Source organism: Phyllobates terribilis, unplaced genomic scaffold, assembly GCF_046119375.1.
Source record: "Phyllobates terribilis strain yellow unplaced genomic scaffold, ASM4611937v1 Scaffold_734__1_contigs__length_741531, whole genome shotgun sequence".
Lineage (NCBI taxonomy): Eukaryota > Metazoa > Chordata > Amphibia > Anura > Dendrobatidae > Phyllobates > Phyllobates terribilis.
Window position 1 is genome coordinate 712,139 of NW_027363494.1, and position 23,394 is coordinate 735,532.

Genomic DNA, 23,394 nt, shown 5'->3' on the forward strand with positions numbered 1-23,394 from the left:
ATACTTCCTTTTGGATAAACAGACATATTAGGCAAGCATTTTGGAGCTTTCACCTAAATAACTACAGGTGGTGAGATAAGCTGCACAATATAATTGACCTTTCAGTATATTGTTGCACACACACCATCTATTTAGCAAATGCCCTTGTTATCAACAGCAGCCTTTTAAACTCACCTGAGCTAACAGGTATGTGAGCTGGTTACTCTGCTGCACTTAAAATTTCTTTTTTGGTTTGCTACAATGCCTTTTCTGAAACGTTGTCTCCCTCTGCTGGAACACTGACTTCTTTCATTTAATGCCTGCAGACTATAAAAGAGAAACCAACCCAAAAAGTTTGGTTGATTAGTCTGTGGCATTCTTTTAAACTGTTGCTTATGGCGGTCTCTGTGAGCTTCTCAGTGACATTCAGCCATCCAGGTATCCCGCCTGCAGTAGACGGAATGTGGCAATGGAACGCTGGCTGCGCGTGTCATAATAGGCTCTGAGCCTTTATATACCTGCGCACAGCAGCAGCCACCTTCAGTCTGCTGCTGGACAGCCAGCAGCAGCAGCAGCAGGAGAGGTAATTAATCAGCAACCCTCCTGCTAAGGGTAGACAGCTGCTCGTTCCACCCCCCCCCCCGCCTTAATTGGTTCTCCTCCCTTCCAACGGTGTTGAGGCGGGTGGGAACAGCCGGGGGTTGAGGGTACTGTGCTAAAAGAGGTGGAGTTATGCAGATCTAAAACGCGTGGATTGCAGCAGCAGCAAGCCGAAAAGTGCAGGCATGTGAGGGATCTAGAGGTTGACAGCATGTCTTCTTAACGGGAGTCCAGGTGGCCATCTCCACAAATGGACTTTTCAGAATCCTTGGGTGGCACCGTAGTCGGAAACCAATTCTGGTTATCGCTTCTCGGCCTTTTGGCTAAGATCAAGTGTAGTATCTGTTCTTATCAGTTTAATATCTGATACGTCCCCTATCTGGGGACCATATATTAAATGGATTTTTAGAACAGGGAGATGGAAAAAGAGCTTGCTCTGTCCACTCCACGCATTGACCTGGTATTGCAGTATCTCCAGGACCGGTGCACCCCTTCTTTAATGCAGTTTCTAAAATCAGAAAGAATTGAATTCAATGCTTTTTGTTCATTTTGCTTGTTTGTCGGATTTTGGGATGGACTCTTTGGCTTTGCTTTTCTTCTCCTCATTGGATTTTTCATGTTAAAAGTTGCAGAAGCCAGATGACAAGCTCATTTTGGTTCAACTTCAGCAACTGTGCATTGCATTGCCATGTAATGTAATGTAATGCAATGCTATCTATCTAGCTCTCCCTCTATACTTCCTTTTGGATAAACAGACATATTAGGCAAGCATTTTGGAGCTTTCACCTAAATAACTACAGGTGGTGAGATAAGCTGCACAATATAATTGACCTTTCAGTATATTGTTGCACACACACCATCTATTTAGCAAATGCCCTTGTTATCAACAGCAGCCTTTTAAACTCACCTGAGCTAACAGGTATGTGAGCTGGTTACTCTGCTGCGCTTAAAATTTCTTTTTTGGTTTGCTACAATGCCTTTTCTGAAACGTTGTCTCCCTCTGCTGGAACACTGACTTCTTTCATTTAATGCCTGCAGACTATAAAAGAGAAACCAACCCAAAAAGTTTGGTTGATTAGTCTGTGGCATTCTTTTAAACTGTTGCTTATGGCGGTCTCTGTGAGCTTCTCAGTGACATTCAGCCATCCAGGTATCCCGCCTGCAGTAGACGGAATGTGGCAATGGAACGCTGGCTGCGCGTGTCATAATAGGCTCTGAGCCTTTATATACCTGCGCACAGCAGCAGCCACCTTCAGTCTGCTGCTGGACAGCCAGCAGCAGCAGCAGCAGGAGAGGTAATTAATCAGCAACCCTCCTGCTAAGGGTAGACAGCTGCTCGTTCCACCCCCCCCCCGCCTTAATTGGTTCTCCTCCCTTCCAATGGTGTTGAGGCGGGTGGGAACAGCCGGGGGTTGAGGGTACTGTGCTAAAAGAGGTGGAGTTATGCAGATCTAAAACGCGTGGATTGCAGCAGCAGCAAGCCGAAAAGTGCAGGCATGTGAGGGATCTAGAGGTTGACAGCATGTCTTCTTAACGGGAGTCCAGGTGGCCATCTCCACAAATGGACTTTTCAGAATCCTTGGGTGGCACCGTAGTCGGAAACCAATTCTGGTTATCGCTTCTCGGCCTTTTGGCTAAGATCAAGTGTAGTATCTGTTCTTATCAGTTTAATATCTGATACGTCCCCTATCTGGGGACCATATATTAAATGGATTTTTAGAACAGGGAGATGGAAAAAGAGCTTGCTCTGTCCACTCCACGCATTGACCTGGTATTGCAGTATCTCCAGGACCGGTGCACCCCTTCTTTAATGCAGTTTCTAAAATCAGAAAGAATTGAATTCAATGCTTTTTGTTCATTTTGCTTGTTTGTCGGATTTTGGGATGGACTCTTTGGCTTTGCTTTTCTTCTCCTCATTGGATTTTTCATGTTAAAAGTTGCAGAAGCCAGATGACAAGCTCATTTTGGTTCAACTTCAGCAACTGTGCATTGCATTGCCATGTAATGTAATGTAATGCAATGCTATCTATCTAGCTCTCCCTCTATACTTCCTTTTGGATAAACAGACATATTAGGCAAGCATTTTGGAGCTTTCACCTAAATAACTACAGGTGGTGAGATAAGCTGCACAATATAATTGACCTTTCAGTATATTGTTGCACACACACCATCTATTTAGCAAATGCCCTTGTTATCAACAGCAGCCTTTTAAACTCACCTGAGCTAACAGGTATGTGAGCTGGTTACTCTGCTGCGCTTAAAATTTCTTTTTTGGTTTGCTACAATGCCTTTTCTGAAACGTTGTCTCCCTCTGCTGGAACACTGACTTCTTTCATTTAATGCCTGCAGACTATAAAAGAGAAACCAACCCAAAAAGTTTGGTTGATTAGTCTGTGGCATTCTTTTAAACTGTTGCTTATGGCGGTCTCTGTGAGCTTCTCAGTGACATTCAGCCATCCAGGTATCCCGCCTGCAGTAGACGGAATGTGGCAATGGAACGCTGGCTGCGCGTGTCATAATAGGCTCTGAGCCTTTATATACCTGCGCACAGCAGCAGCCACCTTCAGTCTGCTGCTGGACAGCCAGCAGCAGCAGCAGCAGGAGAGGTAATTAATCAGCAACCCTCCTGCTAAGGGTAGACAGCTGCTCGTTCCACCCCCCCCCCGCCTTAATTGGTTCTCCTCCCTTCCAACGGTGTTGAGGCGGGTGGGAACAGCCGGGGGTTGAGGGTACTGTGCTAAAAGAGGTGGAGTTATGCAGATCTAAAACGCGTGGATTGCAGCAGCAGCAAGCCGAAAAGTGCAGGCATGTGAGGGATCTAGAGGTTGACAGCATGTCTTCTTAACGGGAGTCCAGGTGGCCATCTCCACAAATGGACTTTTCAGAATCCTTGGGTGGCACCGTAGTCGGAAACCAATTCTGGTTATCGCTTCTCGGCCTTTTGGCTAAGATCAAGTGTAGTATCTGTTCTTATCAGTTTAATATCTGATACGTCCCCTATCTGGGGACCATATATTAAATGGATTTTTAGAACAGGGAGATGGAAAAAGAGCTTGCTCTGTCCACTCCACGCATTGACCTGGTATTGCAGTATCTCCAGGACCGGTGCACCCCTTCTTTAATGCAGTTTCTAAAATCAGAAAGAATTGAATTCAATGCTTTTTGTTCATTTTGCTTGTTTGTCGGATTTTGGGATGGACTCTTTGGCTTTGCTTTTCTTCTCCTCATTGGATTTTTCATGTTAAAAGTTGCAGAAGCCAGATGACAAGCTCATTTTGGTTCAACTTCAGCAACTGTGCATTGCATTGCCATGTAATGTAATGTAATGCAATGCTATCTATCTAGCTCTCCCTCTATACTTCCTTTTGGATAAACAGACATATTAGGCAAGCATTTTGGAGCTTTCACCTAAATAACTACAGGTGGTGAGATAAGCTGCACAATATAATTGACCTTTCAGTATATTGTTGCACACACACCATCTATTTAGCAAATGCCCTTGTTATCAACAGCAGCCTTTTAAACTCACCTGAGCTAACAGGTATGTGAGCTGGTTACTCTGCTGCGCTTAAAATTTCTTTTTTGGTTTGCTACAATGCCTTTTCTGAAACGTTGTCTCCCTCTGCTGGAACACTGACTTCTTTCATTTAATGCCTGCAGACTATAAAAGAGAAACCAACCCAAAAAGTTTGGTTGATTAGTCTGTGGCATTCTTTTAAACTGTTGCTTATGGTGGTCTCTGTGAGCTTCTCAGTGACATTCAGCCACCCAGGTATCCCGCCTGCAGTAGACGGAATGTGGCAATGGAACGCTGGCTGCGCGTGTCATAATAGGCTCTGAGCCTTTATATACCTGCGCACAGCAGCAGCCACCTTCAGTCTGCTGCTGGACAGCCAGCAGCAGCAGCAGCAGGAGAGGTAATTAATCAGCAACCCTCCTGCTAAGGGTAGACAGCTGCTCGTTCCACCCCCCCCCCGCCTTAATTGGTTCTCCTCCCTTCCAACGGTGTTGAGGCGGGTGGGAACAGCCGGGGGTTGAGGGTACTGTGCTAAAAGAGGTGGAGTTATGCAGATCTAAAACGCGTGGATTGCAGCAGCAGCAAGCCGAAAAGTGCAGGCATGTGAGGGATCTAGAGGTTGACAGCATGTCTTCTTAACGGGAGTCCAGGTGGCCATCTCCACAAATGGACTTTTCAGAATCCTTGGGTGGCACCGTAGTCGGAAACCAATTCTGGTTATCGCTTCTCGGCCTTTTGGCTAAGATCAAGTGTAGTATCTGTTCTTATCAGTTTAATATCTGATACGTCCCCTATCTGGGGACCATATATTAAATGGATTTTTAGAACAGGGAGATGGAAAAAGAGCTTGCTCTGTCCACTCCACGCATTGACCTGGTATTGTAGTATCTCCAGGACCGGTGCACCCCTTCTTTAATGCAGTTTCTAAAATCAGAAAGAATTGAATTCAATGCTTTTTGTTCATTTTGCTTGTTTGTCGGATTTTGGGATGGACTCTTTGGCTTTGCTTTTCTTCTCCTCATTGGATTTTTCATGTTAAAAGTTGCAGAAGCCAGATGACAAGCTCATTTTGGTTCAACTTCAGCAACTGTGCATTGCATTGCCATGTAATGTAATGTAATGCAATGCTATCTATCTAGCTCTCCCTCTATACTTCCTTTTGGATAAACAGACATATTAGGCAAGCATTTTGGAGCTTTCACCTAAATAACTACAGGTGGTGAGATAAGCTGCACAATATAATTGACCTTTCAGTATATTGTTGCACACACACCATCTATTTAGCAAATGCCCTTGTTATCAACAGCAGCCTTTTAAACTCACCTGAGCTAACAGGTATGTGAGCTGGTTACTCTGCTGCACTTAAAATTTCTTTTTTGGTTTGCTACAATGCCTTTTCTGAAACGTTGTCTCCCTCTGCTGGAACACTGACTTCTTTCATTTAATGCCTGCAGACTATAAAAGAGAAACCAACCCAAAAAGTTTGGTTGATTAGTCTGTGGCATTCTTTTAAACTGTTGCTTATGGCGGTCTCTGTGAGCTTCTCAGTGACATTCAGCCATCCAGGTATCCCGCCTGCAGTAGACGGAATGTGGCAATGGAACGCTGGCTGCGCGTGTCATAATAGGCTCTGAGCCTTTATATACCTGCGCACAGCAGCAGCCACCTTCAGTCTGCTGCTGGACAGCCAGCAGCAGCAGCAGCAGGAGAGGTAATTAATCAGCAACCCTCCTGCTAAGGGTAGACAGCTGCTCGTTCCACCCCCCCCCCCGCCTTAATTGGTTCTCCTCCCTTCCAACGGTGTTGAGGCGGGTGGGAACAGCCGGGGGTTGAGGGTACTGTGCTAAAAGAGGTGGAGTTATGCAGATCTAAAACGCGTGGATTGCAGCAGCAGCAAGCCGAAAAGTGCAGGCATGTGAGGGATCTAGAGGTTGACAGCATGTCTTCTTAACGGGAGTCCAGGTGGCCATCTCCACAAATGGACTTTTCAGAATCCTTGGGTGGCACCGTAGTCGGAAACCAATTCTGGTTATCGCTTCTCGGCCTTTTGGCTAAGATCAAGTGTAGTATCTGTTCTTATCAGTTTAATATCTGATACGTCCCCTATCTGGGGACCATATATTAAATGGATTTTTAGAACAGGGAGATGGAAAAAGAGCTTGCTCTGTCCACTCCACGCATTGACCTGGTATTGCAGTATCTCCAGGACCGGTGCACCCCTTCTTTAATGCAGTTTCTAAAATCAGAAAGAATTGAATTCAATGCTTTTTGTTCATTTTGCTTGTTTGTCGGATTTTGGGATGGACTCTTTGGCTTTGCTTTTCTTCTCCTCATTGGATTTTTCATGTTAAAAGTTGCAGAAGCCAGATGACAAGCTCATTTTGGTTCAACTTCAGCAACTGTGCATTGCATTGCCATGTAATGTAATGTAATGCAATGCTATCTATCTAGCTCTCCCTCTATACTTCCTTTTGGATAAACAGACATATTAGGCAAGCATTTTGGAGCTTTCACCTAAATAACTACAGGTGGTGAGATAAGCTGCACAATATAATTGACCTTTCAGTATATTGTTGCACACACACCATCTATTTAGCAAATGCCCTTGTTATCAACAGCAGCCTTTTAAACTCACCTGAGCTAACAGGTATGTGAGCTGGTTACTCTGCTGCGCTTAAAATTTCTTTTTTGGTTTGCTACAATGCCTTTTCTGAAACGTTGTCTCCCTCTGCTGGAACACTGACTTCTTTCATTTAATGCCTGCAGACTATAAAAGAGAAACCAACCCAAAAAGTTTGGTTGATTAGTCTGTGGCATTCTTTTAAACTGTTGCTTATGGCGGTCTCTGTGAGCTTCTCAGTGACATTCAGCCATCCAGGTATCCCGCCTGCAGTAGACGGAATGTGGCAATGGAACGCTGGCTGCGCGTGTCATAATAGGCTCTGAGCCTTTATATACCTGCGCACAGCAGCAGCCACCTTCAGTCTGCTGCTGGACAGCCAGCAGCAGCAGCAGCAGGAGAGGTAATTAATCAGCAACCCTCCTGCTAAGGGTAGACAGCTGCTCGTTCCACCCCCCCCCCGCCTTAATTGGTTCTCCTCCCTTCCAACGGTGTTGAGGCGGGTGGGAACAGCCGGGGGTTGAGGGTACTGTGCTAAAAGAGGTGGAGTTATGCAGATCTAAAACGCGTGGATTGCAGCAGCAGCAAGCCGAAAAGTGCAGGCATGTGAGGGATCTAGAGGTTGACAGCATGTCTTCTTAACGGGAGTCCAGGTGGCCATCTCCACAAATGGACTTTTCAGAATCCTTGGGTGGCACCGTAGTCGGAAACCAATTCTGGTTATCGCTTCTCGGCCTTTTGGCTAAGATCAAGTGTAGTATCTGTTCTTATCAGTTTAATATCTGATACGTCCCCTATCTGGGGACCATATATTAAATGGATTTTTAGAACAGGGAGATGGAAAAAGAGCTTGCTCTGTCCACTCCACGCATTGACCTGGTATTGCAGTATCTCCAGGACCGGTGCACCCCTTCTTTAATGCAGTTTCTAAAATCAGAAAGAATTGAATTCAATGCTTTTTGTTCATTTTGCTTGTTTGTCGGATTTTGGGATGGACTCTTTGGCTTTGCTTTTCTTCTCCTCATTGGATTTTTCATGTTAAAAGTTGCAGAAGCCAGATGACAAGCTCATTTTGGTTCAACTTCAGCAACTGTGCATTGCATTGCCATGTAATGTAATGTAATGCAATGCTATCTATCTAGCTCTCCCTCTATACTTCCTTTTGGATAAACAGACATATTAGGCAAGCATTTTGGAGCTTTCACCTAAATAACTACAGGTGGTGAGATAAGCTGCACAATATAATTGACCTTTCAGTATATTGTTGCACACACACCATCTATTTAGCAAATGCCCTTGTTATCAACAGCAGCCTTTTAAACTCACCTGAGCTAACAGGTATGTGAGCTGGTTACTCTGCTGCGCTTAAAATTTCTTTTTTGGTTTGCTACAATGCCTTTTCTGAAACGTTGTCTCCCTCTGCTGGAACACTGACTTCTTTCATTTAATGCCTGCAGACTATAAAAGAGAAACCAACCCAAAAAGTTTGGTTGATTAGTCTGTGGCATTCTTTTAAACTGTTGCTTATGGCGGTCTCTGTGAGCTTCTCAGTGACATTCAGCCATCCAGGTATCCCGCCTGCAGTAGACGGAATGTGGCAATGGAACGCTGGCTGCGCGTGTCATAATAGGCTCTGAGCCTTTATATACCTGCGCACAGCAGCAGCCACCTTCAGTCTGCTGCTGGACAGCCAGCAGCAGCAGCAGCAGGAGAGGTAATTAATCAGCAACCCTCCTGCTAAGGGTAGACAGCTGCTCGTTCCACCCCCCCCCCCCGCCTTAATTGGTTCTCCTCCCTTCCAACGGTGTTGAGGCGGGTGGGAACAGCCGGGGGTTGAGGGTACTGTGCTAAAAGAGGTGGAGTTATGCAGATCTAAAACGCGTGGATTGCAGCAGCAGCAAGCCGAAAAGTGCAGGCATGTGAGGGATCTAGTGGTTGACAGCATGTCTTCTTAACGGGAGTCCAGGTGGCCATCTCCACAAATGGACTTTTCAGAATCCTTGGGTGGCACCGTAGTCGGAAACCAATTCTGGTTATCGCTTCTCGGCCTTTTGGCTAAGATCAAGTGTAGTATCTGTTCTTATCAGTTTAATATCTGATACGTCCCCTATCTGGGGACCATATATTAAATGGATTTTTAGAACAGGGAGATGGAAAAAGAGCTTGCTCTGTCCACTCCACGCATTGACCTGGTATTGCAGTATCTCCAGGACCGGTGCACCCCTTCTTTAATGCAGTTTCTAAAATCAGAAAGAATTGAATTCAATGCTTTTTGTTCATTTTGCTTGTTTGTCGGATTTTGGGATGGACTCTTTGGCTTTGCTTTTCTTCTCCTCATTGGATTTTTCATGTTAAAAGTTGCAGAAGCCAGATGACAAGCTCATTTTGGTTCAACTTCAGCAACTGTGCATTGCATTGCCATGTAATGTAATGTAATGCAATGCTATCTATCTAGCTCTCCCTCTATACTTCCTTTTGGATAAACAGACATATTAGGCAAGCATTTTGGAGCTTTCACCTAAATAACTACAGGTGGTGAGATAAGCTGCACAATATAATTGACCTTTCAGTATATTGTTGCACACACACCATCTATTTAGCAAATGCCCTTGTTATCAACAGCAGCCTTTTAAACTCACCTGAGCTAACAGGTATGTGAGCTGGTTACTCTGCTGCGCTTAAAATTTCTTTTTTGGTTTGCTACAATGCCTTTTCTGAAACGTTGTCTCCCTGTGCTGGAACACTGACTTCTTTCATTTAATGCCTGCAGACTATAAAAGAGAAACCAACCCAAAAAGTTTGGTTGATTAGTCTGTGGCATTCTTTTAAACTGTTGCTTATGGCGGTCTCTGTGAGCTTCTCAGTGACATTCAGCCATCCAGGTATCCCGCCTGCAGTAGACGGAATGTGGCAATGGAACGCTGGCTGCGCGTGTCATAATAGGCTCTGAGCCTTTATATACCTGCGCACAGCAGCAGCCACCTTCAGTCTGCTGCTGGACAGCCAGCAGCAGCAGCAGCAGGAGAGGTAATTAATCAGCAACCCTCCTGCTAAGGGTAGACAGCTGCTCGTTCCACCCCCCCCCCCCCCGCCTTAATTGGTTCTCCTCCCTTCCAACGGTGTTGAGGCGGGTGGGAACAGCCGGGGGTTGAGGGTACTGTGCTAAAAGAGGTGGAGTTATGCAGATCTAAAACGCGTGGATTGCAGCAGCAGCAAGCCGAAAAGTGCAGGCATGTGAGGGATCTAGAGGTTGACAGCATGTCTTCTTAACGGGAGTCCAGGTGGCCATCTCCACAAATGGACTTTTCAGAATCCTTGGGTGGCACCGTAGTCGGAAACCAATTCTGGTTATCGCTTCTCGGCCTTTTGGCTAAGATCAAGTGTAGTATCTGTTCTTATCAGTTTAATATCTGATACGTCCCCTATCTGGGGACCATATATTAAATGGATTTTTAGAACAGGGAGATGGAAAAAGAGCTTGCTCTGTCCACTCCACGCATTGACCTGGTATTGCAGTATCTCCAGGACCGGTGCACCCCTTCTTTAATGCAGTTTCTAAAATCAGAAAGAATTGAATTCAATGCTTTTTGTTCATTTTGCTTGTTTGTCGGATTTTGGGATGGACTCTTTGGCTTTGCTTTTCTTCTCCTCATTGGATTTTTCATGTTAAAAGTTGCAGAAGCCAGATGACAAGCTCATTTTGGTTCAACTTCAGCAACTGTGCATTGCATTGCCATGTAATGTAATGTAATGCAATGCTATCTATCTAGCTCTCCCTCTATACTTCCTTTTGGATAAACAGACATATTAGGCAAGCATTTTGGAGCTTTCACCTAAATAACTACAGGTGGTGAGATAAGCTGCACAATATAATTGACCTTTCAGTATATTGTTGCACACACACCATCTATTTAGCAAATGCCCTTGTTATCAACAGCAGCCTTTTAAACTCACCTGAGCTAACAGGTATGTGAGCTGGTTACTCTGCTGCACTTAAAATTTCTTTTTTGGTTTGCTACAATGCCTTTTCTGAAACGTTGTCTCCCTCTGCTGGAACACTGACTTCTTTCATTTAATGCCTGCAGACTATAAAAGAGAAACCAACCCAAAAAGTTTGGTTGATTAGTCTGTGGCATTCTTTTAAACTGTTGCTTATGGCGGTCTCTGTGAGCTTCTCAGTGACATTCAGCCATCCAGGTATCCCGCCTGCAGTAGACGGAATGTGGCAATGGAACGCTGGCTGCGCGTGTCATAATAGGCTCTGAGCCTTTATATACCTGCGCACAGCAGCAGCCACCTTCAGTCTGCTGCTGGACAGCCAGCAGCAGCAGCAGCAGGAGAGGTAATTAATCAGCAACCCTCCTGCTAAGGGTAGACAGCTGCTCGTTCCACCCCCCCCCCCGCCTTAATTGGTTCTCCTCCCTTCCAACGGTGTTGAGGCGGGTGGGAACAGCCGGGGGTTGAGGGTACTGTGCTAAAAGAGGTGGAGTTATGCAGATCTAAAACGCGTGGATTGCAGCAGCAGCAAGCCGAAAAGTGCAGGCATGTGAGGGATCTAGAGGTTGACAGCATGTCTTCTTAACGGGAGTCCAGGTGGCCATCTCCACAAATGGACTTTTCAGAATCCTTGGGTGGCACCGTAGTCGGAAACCAATTCTGGTTATCGCTTCTCGGCCTTTTGGCTAAGATCAAGTGTAGTATCTGTTCTTATCAGTTTAATATCTGATACGTCCCCTATCTGGGGACCATATATTAAATGGATTTTTAGAACAGGGAGATGGAAAAAGAGCTTGCTCTGTCCACTCCACGCATTGACCTGGTATTGCAGTATCTCCAGGACCGGTGCACCCCTTCTTTAATGCAGTTTCTAAAATCAGAAAGAATTGAATTCAATGCTTTTTGTTCATTTTGCTTGTTTGTCGGATTTTGGGATGGACTCTTTGGCTTTGCTTTTCTTCTCCTCATTGGATTTTTCATGTTAAAAGTTGCAGAAGCCAGATGACAAGCTCATTTTGGTTCAACTTCAGCAACTGTGCATTGCATTGCCATGTAATGTAATGTAATGCAATGCTATCTATCTAGCTCTCCCTCTATACTTCCTTTTGGATAAACAGACATATTAGGCAAGCATTTTGGAGCTTTCACCTAAATAACTACAGGTGGTGAGATAAGCTGCACAATATAATTGACCTTTCAGTATATTGTTGCACACACACCATCTATTTAGCAAATGCCCTTGTTATCAACAGCAGCCTTTTAAACTCACCTGAGCTAACAGGTATGTGAGCTGGTTACTCTGCTGCGCTTAAAATTTCTTTTTTGGTTTGCTACAATGCCTTTTCTGAAACGTTGTCTCCCTCTGCTGGAACACTGACTTCTTTCATTTAATGCCTGCAGACTATAAAAGAGAAACCAACCCAAAAAGTTTGGTTGATTAGTCTGTGGCATTCTTTTAAACTGTTGCTTATGGCGGTCTCTGTGAGCTTCTCAGTGACATTCAGCCATCCAGGTATCCCGCCTGCAGTAGACGGAATGTGGCAATGGAACGCTGGCTGCGCGTGTCATAATAGGCTCTGAGCCTTTATATACCTGCGCACAGCAGCAGCCACCTTCAGTCTGCTGCTGGACAGCCAGCAGCAGCAGCAGCAGGAGAGGTAATTAATCAGCAACCCTCCTGCTAAGGGTAGACAGCTGCTCGTTCCACCCCCCCCCCGCCTTAATTGGTTCTCCTCCCTTCCAACGGTGTTGAGGCGGGTGGGAACAGCCGGGGGTTGAGGGTACTGTGCTAAAAGAGGTGGAGTTATGCAGATCTAAAACGCGTGGATTGCAGCAGCAGCAAGCCGAAAAGTGCAGGCATGTGAGGGATCTAGAGGTTGACAGCATGTCTTCTTAACGGGAGTCCAGGTGGCCATCTCCACAAATGGACTTTTCAGAATCCTTGGGTGGCACCGTAGTCGGAAACCAATTCTGGTTATCGCTTCTCGGCCTTTTGGCTAAGATCAAGTGTAGTATCTGTTCTTATCAGTTTAATATCTGATACGTCCCCTATCTGGGGACCATATATTAAATGGATTTTTAGAACAGGGAGATGGAAAAAGAGCTTGCTCTGTCCACTCCACGCATTGACCTGGTATTGCAGTATCTCCAGGACCGGTGCACCCCTTCTTTAATGCAGTTTCTAAAATCAGAAAGAATTGAATTCAATGCTTTTTGTTCATTTTGCTTGTTTGTCGGATTTTGGGATGGACTCTTTGGCTTTGCTTTTCTTCTCCTCATTGGATTTTTCATGTTAAAAGTTGCAGAAGCCAGATGACAAGCTCATTTTGGTTCAACTTCAGCAACTGTGCATTGCATTGCCATGTAATGTAATGTAATGCAATGCTATCTATCTAGCTCTCCCTCTATACTTCCTTTTGGATAAACAGACATATTAGGCAAGCATTTTGGAGCTTTCACCTAAATAACTACAGGTGGTGAGATAAGCTGCACAATATAATTGACCTTTCAGTATATTGTTGCACACACACCATCTATTTAGCAAATGCCCTTGTTATCAACAGCAGCCTTTTAAACTCACCTGAGCTAACAGGTATGTGAGCTGGTTACTCTGCTGCGCTTAAAATTTCTTTTTTGGTTTGCTACAATGCCTTTTCTGAAACGTTGTCTCCCTCTGCTGGAACACTGACTTCTTTCATTTAATGCCTGCAGACTATAAAAGAGAAACCAACCCAAAAAGTTTGGTTGATTAGTCTGTGGCATTCTTTTAAACTGTTGCTTATGGCGGTCTCTGTGAGCTTCTCAGTGACATTCAGCCATCCAGGTATCCCGCCTGCAGTAGACGGAATGTGGCAATGGAACGCTGGCTGCGCGTGTCATAATAGGCTCTGAGCCTTTATATACCTGCGCACAGCAGCAGCCACCTTCAGTCTGCTGCTGGACAGCCAGCAGCAGCAGCAGCAGGAGAGGTAATTAATCAGCAACCCTCCTGCTAAGGGTAGACAGCTGCTCGTTCCACCCCCCCCCCCCGCCTTAATTGGTTCTCCTCCCTTCCAACGGTGTTGAGGCGGGTGGGAACAGCCGGGGGTTGAGGGTACTGTGCTAAAAGAGGTGGAGTTATGCAGATCTAAAACGCGTGGATTGCAGCAGCAGCAAGCCGAAAAGTGCAGGCATGTGAGGGATCTAGTGGTTGACAGCATGTCTTCTTAACGGGAGTCCAGGTGGCCATCTCCACAAATGGACTTTTCAGAATCCTTGGGTGGCACCGTAGTCGGAAACCAATTCTGGTTATCGCTTCTCGGCCTTTTGGCTAAGATCAAGTGTAGTATCTGTTCTTATCAGTTTAATATCTGATACGTCCCCTATCTGGGGACCATATATTAAATGGATTTTTAGAACAGGGAGATGGAAAAAGAGCTTGCTCTGTCCACTCCACGCATTGACCTGGTATTGCAGTATCTCCAGGACCGGTGCACCCCTTCTTTAATGCAGTTTCTAAAATCAGAAAGAATTGAATTCAATGCTTTTTGTTCATTTTGCTTGTTTGTCGGATTTTGGGATGGACTCTTTGGCTTTGCTTTTCTTCTCCTCATTGGATTTTTCATGTTAAAAGTTGCAGAAGCCAGATGACAAGCTCATTTTGGTTCAACTTCAGCAACTGTGCATTGCATTGCCATGTAATGTAATGTAATGCAATGCTATCTATCTAGCTCTCCCTCTATACTTCCTTTTGGATAAACAGACATATTAGGCAAGCATTTTGGAGCTTTCACCTAAATAACTACAGGTGGTGAGATAAGCTGCACAATATAATTGACCTTTCAGTATATTGTTGCACACACACCATCTATTTAGCAAATGCCCTTGTTATCAACAGCAGCCTTTTAAACTCACCTGAGCTAACAGGTATGTGAGCTGGTTACTCTGCTGCGCTTAAAATTTCTTTTTTGGTTTGCTACAATGCCTTTTCTGAAACGTTGTCTCCCTGTGCTGGAACACTGACTTCTTTCATTTAATGCCTGCAGACTATAAAAGAGAAACCAACCCAAAAAGTTTGGTTGATTAGTCTGTGGCATTCTTTTAAACTGTTGCTTATGGCGGTCTCTGTGAGCTTCTCAGTGACATTCAGCCATCCAGGTATCCCGCCTGCAGTAGACGGAATGTGGCAATGGAACGCTGGCTGCGCGTGTCATAATAGGCTCTGAGCCTTTATATACCTGCGCACAGCAGCAGCCACCTTCAGTCTGCTGCTGGACAGCCAGCAGCAGCAGCAGCAGGAGAGGTAATTAATCAGCAACCCTCCTGCTAAGGGTAGACAGCTGCTCGTTCCACCCCCCCCCCCCCCGCCTTAATTGGTTCTCCTCCCTTCCAACGGTGTTGAGGCGGGTGGGAACAGCCGGGGGTTGAGGGTACTGTGCTAAAAGAGGTGGAGTTATGCAGATCTAAAACGCGTGGATTGCAGCAGCAGCAAGCCGAAAAGTGCAGGCATGTGAGGGATCTAGAGGTTGACAGCATGTCTTCTTAACGGGAGTCCAGGTGGCCATCTCCACAAATGGACTTTTCAGAATCCTTGGGTGGCACCGTAGTCGGAAACCAATTCTGGTTATCGCTTCTCGGCCTTTTGGCTAAGATCAAGTGTAGTATCTGTTCTTATCAGTTTAATATCTGATACGTCCCCTATCTGGGGACCATATATTAAATGGATTTTTAGAACAGGGAGATGGAAAAAGAGCTTGCTCTGTCCACTCCACGCATTGACCTGGTATTGCAGTATCTCCAGGACCGGTGCACCCCTTCTTTAATGCAGTTTCTAAAATCAGAAAGAATTGAATTCAATGCTTTTTGTTCATTTTGCTTGTTTGTCGGATTTTGGGATGGACTCTTTGGCTTTGCTTTTCTTCTCCTCATTGGATTTTTCATGTTAAAAGTTGCAGAAGCCAGATGACAAGCTCATTTTGGTTCAACTTCAGCAACTGTGCATTGCATTGCCATGTAATGTAATGTAATGCAATGCTATCTATCTAGCTCTCCCTCTATACTTCCTTTTGGATAAACAGACATATTAGGCAAGCATTTTGGAGCTTTCACCTAAATAACTACAGGTGGTGAGATAAGCTGCACAATATAATTGACCTTTCAGTATATTGTTGCACACACACCATCTATTTAGCAAATGCCCTTGTTATCAACAGCAGCCTTTTAAACTCACCTGAGCTAACAGGTATGTGAGCTGGTTACTCTGCTGCGCTTAAAATTTCTTTTTTGGTTTGCTACAATGCCTTTTCTGAAACGTTGTCTCCCTCTGCTGGAACACTGACTTCTTTCATTTAATGCCTGCAGACTATAAAAGAGAAACCAACCCAAAAAGTTTGGTTGATTAGTCTGTGGCATTCTTTTAAACTGTTGCTTATGGCGGTCTCTGTGAGCTTCTCAGTGACATTCAGCCATCCAGGTATCCCGCCTGCAGTAGACGGAATGTGGCAATGGAACGCTGGCTGCGCGTGTCATAATAGGCTCTGAGCCTTTATATACCTGCGCACAGCAGCAGCCACCTTCAGTCTGCTGCTGGACAGCCAGCAGCAGCAGCAGCAGGAGAGGTAATTAATCAGCAACCCTCCTGCTAAGGGTAGACAGCTGCTCGTTCCACCCCCCCCGCCTTAATTGGTTCTCCTCCCTTCCAACGGTGTTGAGGCGGGTGGGAACAGCCGGGGGTTGAGGGTACTGTGCTAAAAGAGGTGGAGTTATGCAGATCTAAAACGCGTGGATTGCAGCAGCAGCAAGCCGAAAAGTGCAGGCATGTGAGGGATCTAGAGGTTGACAGCATGTCTTCTTAACGGGAGTCCAGGTGGCCATCTCCACAAATGGACTTTTCAGAATCCTTGGGTGGCACCGTAGTCGGAAACCAATTCTGGTTATCGCTTCTCGGCCTTTTGGCTAAGATCAAGTGTAGTATCTGTTCTTATCAGTTTAATATCTGATACGTCCCCTATCTGGGGACCATATATTAAATGGATTTTTAGAACAGGGAGATGGAAAAAGAGCTTGCTCTGTCCACTCCACGCATTGACCTGGTATTGCAGTATCTCCAGGACCGGTGCACCCCTTCTTTAATGCAGTTTCTAAAATCAGAAAGAATTGAATTCAATGCTTTTTGTTCATTTTGCTTGTTTGTCGGATTTTGGGATGGACTCTTTGGCTTTGCTTTTCTTCTCCTCATTGGATTTTTCATGTTAAAAGTTGCAGAAGCCAGATGACAAGCTCATTTTGGTTCAACTTCAGCAACTGTGCATTGCATTGCCATGTAATGTAATGTAATGCAATGCTATGTATCTAGCTCTCCCTCTATACTTCCTTTTGGATAAACAGACATATTAGGCAAGCATTTTGGAGCTTTCACCTAAATAACTACAGGTGGTGAGATAAGCTGCACAATATAATTGACCTTTCAGTATATTGTTGCACACACACCATCTATTTAGCAAATGCCCTTGTTATCAACAGCAGCCTTTTAAACTCACCTGAGCTAACAGGTATGTGAGCTGGTTACTCTGCTGCGCTTAAAATTTCTTTTTTGGTTTGCTACAATGCCTTTTCTGAAACGTTGTCTCCCTCTGCTGGAACACTGACTTCTTTCATTTAATGCCTGCAGACTATAAAAGAGAAACCAACCCAAAAAGTTTGGTTGATTAGTCTGTGGCATTCTTTTAAACTGTTGCTTATGGCGGTCTCTGTGAGCTTCTCAGTGACATTCAGCCATCCAGGTATCCCGCCTGCAGTAGACGGAATGTGGCAATGGAACGCTGGCTGCGCGTGTCATAATAGGCTCTGAGCCTTTATATACCTGCGCACAGCAGCAGCCACCTTCAGTCTGCTGCTGGACAGCCAGCAGCAGCAGCAGCAGGAGAGGTAATTAATCAGCAACCCTCCTGCTAAGGGTAGACAGCTGCTCGTTCCACCCCCCCCCCCGCCTTAATTGGTTCTCCTCCCTTCCAACGGTGTTGAGGCGGGTGGGAACAGCCGGGGGTTGAGGGTACTGTGCTAAAAGAGGTGGAGTTATGCAGATCTAAAACGCGTGGATTGCAGCAGCAGCAAGCCGAAAAGTGCAGGCATGTGAGGGATCTAGAGGTTGACAGCATGTCTTCTTAACGGGAGTCCAGGTGGCCATCTCCACAAATGGACTTTTCAGAATCCTTGGGTGGCACCGTAGTCGGAAACCAATTCTGGTTATCGCTTCTCGGCCTTTTGGCTAAGATCAAGTGTAGTATCTGTTCTTATCAGTTTAATATCTGATACGTCCCCTATCTGGGGACCATATATTAAATGGATTTTTAGAACAGGGAGATGGAAAAAGAGCTTGCTCTGTCCACTCCACGCATTGACCTGGTATTGCAGTATCTCCAGGACCGGTGCACCCCTTCTTTAATGCAGTTTCTAAAATCAGAAAGAATTGAATTCAATGCTTTTTGTTCATTTTGCTTGTTTGTCGGATTTTGGGATGGACTCTTTGGCTTTGCTTTTCTTCTCCTCATTGGATTTTTCATGTTAAAAGTTGCAGAAGCCAGATGACAAGCTCATTTTGGTTCAACTTCAGCAACTGTGCATTGCATTGCCATGTAATGTAATGTAATGCAATGCTATGTATCTAGCTCTCCCTCTATACTTCCTTTTGGATAAACAGACATATTAGGCAAGCATTTTGGAGCTTTCACCTAAATAACTACAGGTGGTGAGATAAGCTGCACAATATAATTGACCTTTCAGTATATTGTTGCACACACACCATCTATTTAGCAAATGCCCTTGTTATCAACAGCAGCCTTTTAAACTCACCTGAGCTAACAGGTATGTGAGCTGGTTACTCTGCTGCGCTTAAAATTTCTTTTTTGGTTTGCTACAATGCCTTTTCTGAAACGTTGTCTCCCTCTGCTGGAACACTGACTTCTTTCATTTAATGCCTGCAGACTATAAAAGAGAAACCAACCCAAAAAGTTTGGTTGATTAGTCTGTGGCATTCTTTTAAACTGTTGCTTATGGCGGTCTCTGTGAGCTTCTCAGTGACATTCAGCCATCCAGGTATCCCGCCTGCAGTAGACGGAATGTGGCAATGGAACGCTGGCTGCGCGTGTCATAATAGGCTCTGAGCCTTTATATACCTGCGCACAGCAGCAGCCACCTTCAGTCTGCTGCTGGACAGCCAGCAGCAGCAGCAGCAGGAGAGGTAATTAATCAGCAACCCTCCTGCTAAGGGTAGACAGCTGCTCGTTCCACCCCCCCCCCCGCCTTAATTGGTTCTCCTCCCTTCCAACGGTGTTGAGGCGGGTGGGAACAGCCGGGGGTTGAGGGTACTGTGCTAAAAGAGGTGGAGTTATGCAGATCTAAAACGCGTGGATTGCAGCAGCAGCAAGCCGAAAAGTGCAGGCATGTGAGGGATCTAGAGGTTGACAGCATGTCTTCTTAACGGGAGTCCAGGTGGCCATCTCCACAAATGGACTTTTCAGAATCCTTGGGTGGCACCGTAGTCGGAAACCAATTCTGGTTATCGCTTCTCGGCCTTTTGGCTAAGATCAAGTGTAGTATCTGTTCTTATCAGTTTAATATCTGATACGTCCCCTATCTGGGGACCATATATTAAATGGATTTTTAGAACAGGGAGATGGAAAAAGAGCTTGCTCTGTCCACTCCACGCATTGACCTGGTATTGCAGTATCTCCAGGACCGGTGCACCCCTTCTTTAATGCAGTTTCTAAAATCAGAAAGAATTGAATTCAATGCTTTTTGTTCATTTTGCTTGTTTGTCGGATTTTGGGATGGACTCTTTGGCTTTGCTTTTCTTCTCCTCATTGGATTTTTCATGTTAAAAGTTGCAGAAGCCAGATGACAAGCTCATTTTGGTTCAACTTCAGCAACTGTGCATTGCATTGCCATGTAATGTAATGTAATGCAATGCTATCTATCTAGCTCTCCCTCTATACTTCCTTTTGGATAAACAGACATATTAGGCAAGCATTTTGGAGCTTTCACCTAAATAACTACAGGTGGTGAGATAAGCTGCACAATATAATTGACCTTTCAGTATATTGTTGCACACACACCATCTATTTAGCAAATGCCCTTGTTATCAACAGCAGCCTTTTAAACTCACCTGAGCTAACAGGTATGTGAGCTGGTTACTCTGCTGCGCTTAAAATTTCTTTTTTGGTTTGCTACAATGCCTTTTCTGAAACGTTGTCTCCCTCTGCTGGAACACTGACTTCTTTCATTTAATGCCTGCAGACTATAAAAGAGAAACCAACCCAAAAAGTTTGGTTGATTAGTCTGTGGCATTCTTTTAAACTGTTGCTTATGGCGGTCTCTGTGAGCTTCTCAGTGACATTCAGCCATCCAGGTATCCCGCCTGCAGTAGACGGAATGTGGCAATGGAACGCTGGCTGCGCGTGTCATAATAGGCTCTGAGCCTTTATATACCTGCGCACAGCAGCAGCCACCTTCAGTCTGCTGCTGGACAGCCAGCAGCAGCAGCAGCAGGAGAGGTAATTAATCAGCAACCCTCCTGCTAAGGGTAGACAGCTGCTCGTTCCACCCCCCCCCCCCGCCTTAATTGGTTCTCCTCCCTTCCAACGGTGTTGAGGCGGGTGGGAACAGCCGGGGGTTGAGGGTACTGTGCTAAAAGAGGTGGAGTTATGCAGATCTAAAACGCGTGGATTGCAGCAGCAGCAAGCCGAAAAGTGCAGGCATGTGAGGGATCTAGAGGTTGACAGCATGTCTTCTTAACGGGAGTCCAGGTGGCCATCTCCACAAATGGACTTTTCAGAATCCTTGGGTGGCACCGTAGTCGGAAACCAATTCTGGTTATCGCTTCTCGGCCTTTTGGCTAAGATCAAGTGTAGTATCTGTTCTTATCAGTTTAATATCTGATACGTCCCCTATCTGGGGACCATATATTAAATGGATTTTTAGAACAGGGAGATGTAAAAACAGCTTGCTCTGTCCACTCCACGCATTGACCTGTTATTGCAGTATCTCCAGGACCGGTGCACCCCTTCTTTAATGCAGTTTCTAAAATCAGAAAGAATTGAATTCAATGCTTTTTGTTCATTTTGCTTGTTTGTCGGATTTTGGGATGGACTCTTTGGCTTTGCTTTTCTTCTCCTCATTGGATTTTTCATGTTAAAAGTTGCAGAAGCCAGATGACAAGCTCATTTTGGTTCAACTTCAGCAACTGTGCATTGCATTGCCATGTAATGTAATGTAATGCAATGCTATCTATCTAGCTCTCCCTCTATACTTCCTTTTGGATAAACAGACATATTAGGCAAGCATTTTGGAGCTTTCACCTAAATAACTACAGGTGGTGAGATAAGCTGCACAATATAATTGACCTTTCAGTATATTGTTGCACACACACCATCTATTTAGCAAATGCCCTTGTTATCAACAGCAGCCTTTTAAACTCACCTGAGCTAACAGGTATGTGAGCTGGTTACTCTGCTGCGCTTAAAATTTCTTTTTTGGTTTGCTACAATGCCTTTTCTGAAACGTTGTCTCCCTCTGCTGGAACACTGACTTCTTTCATTTAATGCCTGCAGACTATAAAAGAGAAACCAACCCAAAAAGTTTGGTTGATTAGTCTGTGGCATTCTTTTAAACTGTTGCTTATGGCGGTCTCTGTGAGCTTTTCAGTGACATTCAGCCATCCAGGTATCCCGCCTGCAGTAGACGGAATGTGGCAATGGAACGCTGGCTGCGCGTGTCATAATAGGCTCTGAGCCTTTATATACCTGCGCACAGCAGCAGCCACCTTCAGTCTGCTGCTGGACAGCCAGCAGCAGCAGCAGCAGGAGAGGTAATTAATCAGCAACCCTCCTGCTAAGGGTAGACAGCTGCTCGTTCCACCCCCCCCCCCCCCGCCTTAATTGGTTCTCCTCCCTTCCAACGGTGTTGAGGCGGGTGGGAACAGCCGGGGGTTGAGGGTACTGTGCTAAAAGAGGTGGAGTTATGCAGATCTAAAACGCGTGGATTGCAGCAGCAGCAAGCCGAAAAGTGCAGGCATGTGAGGGATCTAGAGGTTGACAGCATGTCTTCTTAACGGGAGTCCAGGTGGCCATCTCCACAAATGGACTTTTCAGAATCCTTGGGTGGCACCGTAGTCGGAAACCAATTCTGGTTATCGCTTCTCGGCCTTTTGGCTAAGATCAAGTGTAGTATCTGTTCTTATCAGTTTAATATCTGATACGTCCCCTATCTGGGGACCATATATTAAATGGATTTTTAGAACAGGGAGATGGAAAAAGAGCTTGCTCTGTCCACTCCACGCATTGACCTGGTATTGCAGTATCTCCAGGACCGGTGCACCCCTTCTTTAATGCAGTTTCTAAAATCAGAAAGAATTGAATTCAATGCTTTTTGTTCATTTTGCTTGTTTGTCGGATTTTGGGATGGACTCTTTGGCTTTGCTTTTCTTCTCCTCATTGGATTTTTCATGTTAAAAGTTGCAGAAGCCAGATGACAAGCTCATTTTGGTTCAACTTCAGCAACTGTGCATTGCATTGCCATGTAATGTAATGTAATGCAATGCTATCTATCTAGCTCTCCCTCTATACTTCCTTTTGGATAAACAGACATATTAGGCAAGCATTTTGGAGCTTTCACCTAAATAACTACAGGTGGTGAGATAAGCTGCACAATATAATTGACCTTTCAGTATATTGTTGCACACACACCATCTATTTAGCAAATGCCCTTGTTATCAACAGCAGCCTTTTAAACTCACCTGAGCTAACAGGTATGTGAGCTGGTTACTCTGCTGCGCTTAAAATTTCTTTTTTGGTTTGCTACAATGCCTTTTCTGAAACGTTGTCTCCCTCTGCTGGAACACTGACTTCTTTCATTTAATGCCTGCAGACTATAAAAGAGAAACCAACCCAAAAAGTTTGGTTGATTAGTCTGTGGCATTCTTTTAAACTGTTGCTTATGGCGGTCTCTGTGAGCTTCTCAGTGACATTCAGCCATCCAGGTATCCCGCCTGCAGTAGACGGAATGTGGCAATGGAACGCTGGCTGCGCGTGTCATAATAGGCTCTGAGCCTTTATATACCTGCGCACAGCAGCAGCCACCTTCAGTCTGCTGCTGGACAGCCAGCAGCAGCAGCAGCAGGAGAGGTAATTAATCAGCAACCCTCCTGCTAAGGGTAGACAGCTGCTCGTTCCACCCCCCCCCCGCCTTAATTGGTTCTCCTCCCTTCCAACGGTGTTGAGGCGGGTGGGAACAGCCGGGGGTTGAGGGTACTGTGCTAAAAGAGGTGGAGTTATGCAGATCTAAAACGCGTGGATTGCAGCAGCAGCAAGCCGAAAAGTGCAGGCATGTGAGGGATCTAGAGGTTGACAGCATGTCTTCTTAACGGGAGTCCAGGTGGCCATCTCCACAAATGGACTTTTCAGAATCCTTGGGTGGCACCGTAGTCGGAAACCAATTCTGGTTATCGCTTCTCGGCCTTTTGGCTAAGATCAAGTGTAGTATCTGTTCTTATCAGTTTAATATCTGATACGTCCCCTATCTGGGGACCATATATTAAATGGATTTTTAGAACAGGGAGATGGAAAAAGAGCTTGCTCTGTCCACTCCACGCATTGACCTGGTATTGCAGTATCTCCAGGACCGGTGCACCCCTTCTTTAATGCAGTTT

The 23,394-nt window shown here is 45.3% G+C and overlaps 18 non-coding genes across 18 annotated transcripts; all 18 read left to right on the forward strand.

Annotated features, from left to right (window-relative positions):
* Positions 1-882: 882 nt before the first annotated feature.
* Positions 883-1,073, forward strand: LOC141237800 (U2 spliceosomal RNA). Its single transcript, XR_012303325.1, has one exon. It is a non-coding gene; the product is annotated as a U2 spliceosomal RNA (small nuclear RNA).
* Positions 1,074-2,193: 1,120 nt separating this feature from the next.
* On the forward strand, positions 2,194-2,384 carry LOC141237801 (U2 spliceosomal RNA). The gene has a single exon (XR_012303326.1). It is a non-coding gene; the product is annotated as a U2 spliceosomal RNA (small nuclear RNA).
* Positions 2,385-3,504: 1,120 nt separating this feature from the next.
* On the forward strand, positions 3,505-3,695 carry LOC141237802 (U2 spliceosomal RNA). Its single transcript, XR_012303327.1, has one exon. It is a non-coding gene; the product is annotated as a U2 spliceosomal RNA (small nuclear RNA).
* A 1,120-nt stretch (positions 3,696-4,815) lies between these two features.
* On the forward strand, positions 4,816-5,006 carry LOC141237882 (U2 spliceosomal RNA). Its single transcript, XR_012303404.1, has one exon. It is a non-coding gene; the product is annotated as a U2 spliceosomal RNA (small nuclear RNA).
* Positions 5,007-6,127: 1,121 nt separating this feature from the next.
* LOC141237803 (U2 spliceosomal RNA) lies at positions 6,128-6,318 on the forward strand. Its single transcript, XR_012303328.1, has one exon. It is a non-coding gene; the product is annotated as a U2 spliceosomal RNA (small nuclear RNA).
* A 1,120-nt stretch (positions 6,319-7,438) lies between these two features.
* LOC141237804 (U2 spliceosomal RNA) lies at positions 7,439-7,629 on the forward strand. Its single transcript, XR_012303329.1, has one exon. It is a non-coding gene; the product is annotated as a U2 spliceosomal RNA (small nuclear RNA).
* Positions 7,630-8,751: 1,122 nt separating this feature from the next.
* On the forward strand, positions 8,752-8,942 carry LOC141237807 (U2 spliceosomal RNA). The gene has a single exon (XR_012303331.1). It is a non-coding gene; the product is annotated as a U2 spliceosomal RNA (small nuclear RNA).
* Positions 8,943-10,066: 1,124 nt separating this feature from the next.
* Positions 10,067-10,257, forward strand: LOC141237808 (U2 spliceosomal RNA). Its single transcript, XR_012303332.1, has one exon. It is a non-coding gene; the product is annotated as a U2 spliceosomal RNA (small nuclear RNA).
* Positions 10,258-11,378: 1,121 nt separating this feature from the next.
* LOC141237809 (U2 spliceosomal RNA) lies at positions 11,379-11,569 on the forward strand. The gene has a single exon (XR_012303333.1). It is a non-coding gene; the product is annotated as a U2 spliceosomal RNA (small nuclear RNA).
* Positions 11,570-12,689: 1,120 nt separating this feature from the next.
* LOC141237810 (U2 spliceosomal RNA) lies at positions 12,690-12,880 on the forward strand. The gene has a single exon (XR_012303334.1). It is a non-coding gene; the product is annotated as a U2 spliceosomal RNA (small nuclear RNA).
* Positions 12,881-14,002: 1,122 nt separating this feature from the next.
* LOC141237811 (U2 spliceosomal RNA) lies at positions 14,003-14,193 on the forward strand. The gene has a single exon (XR_012303335.1). It is a non-coding gene; the product is annotated as a U2 spliceosomal RNA (small nuclear RNA).
* Positions 14,194-15,317: 1,124 nt separating this feature from the next.
* On the forward strand, positions 15,318-15,508 carry LOC141237812 (U2 spliceosomal RNA). Its single transcript, XR_012303336.1, has one exon. It is a non-coding gene; the product is annotated as a U2 spliceosomal RNA (small nuclear RNA).
* Positions 15,509-16,626: 1,118 nt separating this feature from the next.
* LOC141237813 (U2 spliceosomal RNA) lies at positions 16,627-16,817 on the forward strand. Its single transcript, XR_012303337.1, has one exon. It is a non-coding gene; the product is annotated as a U2 spliceosomal RNA (small nuclear RNA).
* Positions 16,818-17,938: 1,121 nt separating this feature from the next.
* Positions 17,939-18,129, forward strand: LOC141237814 (U2 spliceosomal RNA). The gene has a single exon (XR_012303338.1). It is a non-coding gene; the product is annotated as a U2 spliceosomal RNA (small nuclear RNA).
* A 1,121-nt stretch (positions 18,130-19,250) lies between these two features.
* On the forward strand, positions 19,251-19,441 carry LOC141237815 (U2 spliceosomal RNA). The gene has a single exon (XR_012303339.1). It is a non-coding gene; the product is annotated as a U2 spliceosomal RNA (small nuclear RNA).
* Positions 19,442-20,563: 1,122 nt separating this feature from the next.
* LOC141237406 (U2 spliceosomal RNA) lies at positions 20,564-20,754 on the forward strand. The gene has a single exon (XR_012302955.1). It is a non-coding gene; the product is annotated as a U2 spliceosomal RNA (small nuclear RNA).
* A 1,124-nt stretch (positions 20,755-21,878) lies between these two features.
* LOC141237816 (U2 spliceosomal RNA) lies at positions 21,879-22,069 on the forward strand. The gene has a single exon (XR_012303340.1). It is a non-coding gene; the product is annotated as a U2 spliceosomal RNA (small nuclear RNA).
* A 1,120-nt stretch (positions 22,070-23,189) lies between these two features.
* Positions 23,190-23,380, forward strand: LOC141237818 (U2 spliceosomal RNA). Its single transcript, XR_012303342.1, has one exon. It is a non-coding gene; the product is annotated as a U2 spliceosomal RNA (small nuclear RNA).
* Positions 23,381-23,394: the final 14 nt, after the last annotated feature.